Source organism: Choloepus didactylus, chromosome 15, assembly GCF_015220235.1.
Source record: "Choloepus didactylus isolate mChoDid1 chromosome 15, mChoDid1.pri, whole genome shotgun sequence".
NCBI lineage: Eukaryota > Metazoa > Chordata > Mammalia > Pilosa > Megalonychidae > Choloepus > Choloepus didactylus.
Window position 1 is genome coordinate 87538094 of NC_051321.1, and position 6435 is coordinate 87544528.

Genomic DNA, 6435 nt, shown 5'->3' on the forward strand with positions numbered 1-6435 from the left:
GACCCAGTTTCTGTACTTCACATGTCCTGGGAGGGATGACACTACGGAGGCTCTGGTTAAAATGCACCACAACACCAATGCCAAACCCAGCCTGCCGGGAGCATTCCATGGTGTTCAGGGACAAATACAGAGATGAGCCCTGGGATGCTTGCCCCAGTGGTCCCAGCCCTCTGTGAATTCAAGGCAGCCCCTCCAATTGCAGAAGGATGTAACAACCCAAGCCAACAGCTGATGACAAGTCCTGGGTCGGCTGTGACGGTTGTCAAATGAACCCGACAGAGCACCACAGCCCAGAACCCAGGCCAGTGGTGGTGGATGTCCTGAGCAGGCCTGAAGGGCAGTCAGGACTGGCCCAGGTGGGGGACAGGTGGGCCAGAGTGTAAACGCATTCCTGACAGAAAGCACAAGCACCCCAAAGGCTCTGCAGGAGGGAGGCGGAGAGGTGTCCTAGTGGCTTTACAGAATGGCAAGGGCAATTATTGTTTGTTGCACACTCCCTGTGTGCCAAAGCCCATAGGAAACATGATACGTGTCCCTTAAGAGACCAGGCATTGGTGGATTCTTTCCACCCTCTCCCTGGATGCACACACATGACAAACATGAGACCTAAGCATGGTGGCTGCGGGGGAGTCACCACTGCCACACTCCCTGAAGGCTGAAGCCCAGACTGCCAGGAAGTCATCAAACGTGGGGGAAATATAGCTCTGCCTCACTAATAATCAGGGATGTGCAAATTCCTATAGTCAGATTTCGGTTGCTCTTCAAATTATCAAAGATTAGAAGGAACTACAGGTGAGGGGGGTGGTAAGGTTTGGGATCTGCTGGGTGATAGTGGTCATAAAAGAGCATTTCTGGAAAGCAGCTTAGCACCGTTTACCAAGAGCTTTGCAAATGTTTGCACACTCCTTGACCCGGACGTTCCACTTCCAATGGCCTGTCCTAAGAAAACAATACAAGTGTAGACTCTAATAATGTATGTGCCTTGCAATGTTATTTAGTAAATATTCTGTGGTCTAACTGTCCTACAGTTGGAGGATGTTTGAATAAATTAAGGTATGTCCATACGATTGGATATTTTCCGTGCATTAAAAATGAAGTGTCTGAAAAGTTTCTCGTGACCGGGGGGAATCTGTACACAATCTGAGGCTCCTTCTCAGGACCAGACTTAGATGACTTCTGGGGAGTCACCCCAACCTGACCCTGCCCCCCCCCCCCCCCCGCAGCTGCCAGGGATGCTCCTGGCCACTGTGATTGGCTCAGACAGGGTCAGGTGACCCAATCGGGACAAATGAAACACCACGGGACTTTTTGCTGGGACTTCCTGGACAAGACCTCCCATCCCCCACTGGATGTGTGATGATGGATGTGGACCTTCCCAGCCATCCTTGCAGACATGTAGAGGTGGAGCGTGGGGATCCATCGCGCTGAGAGAGGAGGAAAAAATCACTATGATTTTGTGTATCCTCAAGCTCAAGCTGTGCTAAAGCCAGACTTTGATTGAATTTTCCAGCATTCATTCATCATACATAGTCTTTGTTGCTCAAGCCTGTTAGGGTCCTCCTTTCCTGCAACATCCAAGAAAAGGAACTTTAAAGGATACAATTTTACAGGGACAATAAGGAACACACTTGTGTATTCCAAGCTTGTGCACACCAAACCTGGATATCCCAAGTGACTTCAAATGTAAATCTAAGGCAGAAATTTCAGACACTTTGTTCTAGATCCTCTTAAATTTTTTGCCAGCCTTACCTGCATCTAGGAGTAGAGACATAAAATCACCATAAATCAGGTCTTCGGTCTTTGAATAATGGCACAGAAGGACTTCCCTAGAAAATATAAGTGAAGTATTAAAAAGTACATAATTTGGGGGAAGAGGAGAGGGAGAGAAGGAGAACTGAATATAATCTTTTTAAAAAAAATTTTTTTTTTTAATTAGGGAAGTTGTAGGGTTACAGAAACATCATGTAAAAAAAATAGCATTCCCATATACCCCCCTTTTGTTGACACTTGACATTAGTGTTGTACCTTTGTTACAACTGATGAAAGAACATTAAAATTGTACTATTAACTGTAGTCCATAGTTTACAGTAGGGAGTATTTTTCTGATTTACCACCGTATTATTAACATCTTGCATTAGTGCTTCATTTGTTATAATTCACAAAAGAACATTTTTATAATTGTACTATGAATCATAGCCCATCGTTTATAAAAGTATTCACCATATTGTACAGTCCTATGTTTTGTCTTTCAATTTTTATTCTAGTAACATACATACGACCTAAAATTTCTCCCTTTAACGTCATTCACATATATAATTCAGTACTGTTAATTATACTTACGATATTTTGCTACAATCACCACCACCCATTTCCAAAACTTTACAATTAACCCAAATAGAAATTCTGTACAAACTTGAGCATTAATTCCCATTCCCTACACCCAACCCAGTCCCTGATACACATTCTAGATTCTAACTCTATGAGTTTGCTTATTCTAATTATTTAATATCAGTGAGATCATAAAATATTTGTCCTTTTGCATATGTCTTATTTCACTCAATATGATGTCTTCGAGGTCCATCCATGTTGTTCCAAGCATCAGGACATCATTCCTCTTTACGGCTGAATAATATTCCATTGTATGGATATTCATCAGTTGTTGGATGCTTGTGAGTAATGCTACATTGGTGCACAAATATCTGAGCCCCTGCTTTCAATTCTTTTGGGTCTGAATACAATCTTTTGGGGCTTGATCAAGGCTGCCCCTCCCTGAGGCCCCAGCAGTGAACAGCAGCTGGTCACTGGGAAGGAGGGGGGCCTTTTACAAGGGGATCCCGAATCTTCTGGAAAAGACAGAACAAGACCCAAACCTTGTTCCCTAAGGCCCAGAGTTAGGGAGCTCTGTTCAGAGAGACCCAGACCCATTTGTATGGAAAGGTAACGTGTCTCCTGAAATCAAATCACCTTGAAGAAAGTGGGGGTCAGGGAGGATGGCCCAGACTCAGTGTAAGAACCTAGGGATCTGGGAGGATGGGCAGGTTGGAATCCGGGGGTGGCCACTGCGGCCCCCTCTCTCCTCCCAGCTGCCCACCTCAGTACTGTGCCTTCAGGAGGATGGGTAAGCACATGCCTGTGCCTAGAAAACCATGATCTTGGTGCCCTGTGGGGACATCTTGGAGACCGTGGCAGAGAAGGTCCCCAGAGCCCCTGGTAGTTCTGTGCAAGCAGCAGTTAGATGTGCAGGGCCCGACCCCAACAGCAGGTGGACCTACCAGGACCCAACCTCCCCATGTTCGGAAGCTGTCACTTTCCCACCCCACCTCCCACGGGGCACTTGAATGATCCAGGAAAGGGAAGCTCCAATAGGGAAAGACTAGACGTCTTGACAAAATGGACCAGGAGGCCTCCAGCAGTTCATTTAAAACACTGAAGGAAGTGTGGACATATTGATACCCCGAGTTTGTAGGGTAATGTGCTAGTTTGGATGTATTATGTCCTCCCAAACACCATGTTCTTCGATGCAATCTTGTGGGGGAAGATGTCTTAGTGTTGGTTAGATTGGAATCCTTTGAGTGTTTCCATGGAGATGTGACTCAATCGACTGTGAGCGAAAGGTTTGATTGGATAATTTCCATGGAGGTGTTAACTCACCCATTCAGGGTGGGTGTTCATTGGATCACTGGAGTCATATAAAGGAATTCACAGACAGAAGGACCTCAGACAGCTAAGAGTGATATTTCGGAGAGCAACTGAGAGTGACATTTTGAAGAGCAGCTGCAGCTAAGAGAGGACAAAACACCCCAAGAGCAGCACTTTGGGGAACACCATTTTGAAACGCAACCTGGGAGCAAGCAGATGCCAGCCATGTGCCTTCTGAGCTAACAGAGGTTTTCCAGACGCCAATAGCCATCCATCAGTGAAGGTATCTGTTGTTGATGCCTTACCTTGGACACTTAATGGCCTTAAGACTGTGACTATGTAACCAAATAAACCCCCTTTACAAAAGCCAATCCATTTCTGGTATTTTGCAAAACAGCAGCATTAGCAAACCGGAACAGGTAGGTAATATCAGAAATACACATTACCAGGCGTGTGGGATCTCAAACTGCAGGGGGCACCGTGTGCACCCCAGGGCTGCATGGCCAGTGCCTCCTGGTGGTGGGCACGTCTGGCCTTCATGGGTGGAGGTGGAGACCCTTTTTTAAACAGTTTCATGGTCCTTTCCCTGAGATTCCAAAATTCAAAATTATTGGACAATCTTTTATCTCCTTTCATGGAAAAACTTGACCTAAACAGACATTTGTGTCTATGTATTTGTTTCGCTGCAGAAATATTGATCTGTTTGATTACAGGGTGTTACCCTGGCCCCACTGGGGGTGTTAAATGTCCAAAATCCTGAATTCCAAACACTCCTGGCCAGCAGTTCTCAGGCGGGGGACTGCAGAGCTAGATGCATCTTAACTTGGGCATTGCCAGGCAACAGGATTTGTAGGTTATTTCCTTCTTTATAATGTCCTGCAGTTTCCAAAGTTTTCCCACCTTATAGTATTGTTATCAGTAAAAGGAAAAGTTCTGCCACGTTTTTAAAATATCAGGTAGCAGCCCCTTGGCCCTTCCTGTTTCTTTCTGGTGGCCCCCATGTCCTCCCTCTGCTCAGCCTCTTGAGTACAGAAGGCATCTCAGCTGCCACCAGGGACCGGAGCATCATGAGGCATGCTGCTGCCTGGGCCCCAGCCCCTCCCAGCCTGCTTGCTGCTCTGTGAGTTGCAGCTCCATTTCCTGGCAGTCCCCAGCTTTGCATTAGTCATCTTCTCCCTGCCGAATGGAATTCTTGCACTGGGCTGGCTCCATGCCCAGCATGCTTCCTGCCTTCTCCAAGCAGCATTTCTGAAGTTGTACCCCCTCCCCAGGAGTGTCCCCAAAGGATGGGGACAGCAAGTTCTGTCGAGGGCCTGCCACTCCGGGTCTCCTGGTCTCACCCTTCCCTGACTAGGGGTGGGGCAAAAAGCTGGGTGCACATGTGAGCTTGCTGACCACAGGACTGCCATTAACTGTCCTGAAACTTCCAGAACCAGCTCTGGTCTCATTGCAGCCTCTCCCCGGGGAGCCCCACCAGGGCAGACAACATCACATTCAAATCCTCCCCAGAGTAAAGCACCAGCATTCTTTGCTTTGGTCAAAGACACATGTGACGGAAATGGACAGAGCCTGAGTGCGGCTATCTAAGGGCATCCTGCTCTTAAAATAGCACACTCCCTGGGACCTGGCAGGCCCCTCCCCACCTGGACCACAGCCTCCTTGGGTAAGGGGTCCAGCAGGGGCACCCACCAGCCTCCTCACCAGAAGCCAGGGCACTGCCCCTTCCCTGCTCCTCCTCTCACTGCCCACAGTGCCCAGCTCTCCTGCTGACAAGTATGGTCAGGCAGCCACCAGACTGGCATGAGCAGAGAGCCCTTCTGGGATGCAGGGCCACCAGCTGCAGCAGGTTTGGGGTGCTCCTACTGAGCAGACTGGTGATCAGGGCTTCCCCAAGCTCAGCCAGACCCAGGGACAGAGCTGGGGCTGCACCAACCAACCAGCCAGCCGACACTGGCCGCCTGTCCCCGTGGGAACCACCCCAAAGCCTTGAGCCCACCACCCTTTTCAATCCTGACAACCATCTTCTGAAGCACATACTCTGAGCCCGTTTCCAGATGCCGGGACACAAGCTCAAAGACACGCTGTGAGTTTGTTCCCAAGAGTGAGTAAGAGAGGGCCCTGGGGTCTGAGCCCTGCCTGGTTTGCATCCACAGACTTTCTCATCACACCTAATTAGACATGCCCTCTCCACGCACGACCCCTGATGCTCCAGGGCCACTCTTACAAAGGAGGAAACTGAGGCACACAGAGGCTGGACCCAATTCCACAACCAGCTGGTGTCCCTGGAGCTAGGTGTTTCGTGTGGTTGCATCTCTATTCAGAAGACTCTCTGGTATGTGTTATTTGCTGGGTTCTTTAAGTTTCCAAGGCCTAGGCGATGGAGGATACATCCCCCCTCCCTCATCCCGGGTCCCAAGACTGCTCAGTACAGAGTTGGCAAGGAAATGGGAAGGACTCTAATTAGGGGGCAATAACCCCTAGGAGCATGTGGCTTCCTTGCAGTGGGCAGTGGCCTTCCCCCAAGCCCTTGGTCCCCGTCAGATGTTTATAGAGGCTTCATTAAGGCTGAGCGCAGAGAGATAAGAGGTCCAGAGTGGCATCGAGGGCCAGATAAGTACAAGAGGGGGACTCTCGGGCTGACAGCCGCGGAGAGCCTGCGCTGGAAGAGGCCAGCGAGCCCCCTCCAGAGCCGCCGATGCGGGGCCGCTGCCTCGGGGCTCCCGCCGGCGCCCGCTAAGGCACCCGGGCCCAGCCGGCAGTCCCGCTCCGGGGGGCCCCGCGCGCCCCCCGCCCAAG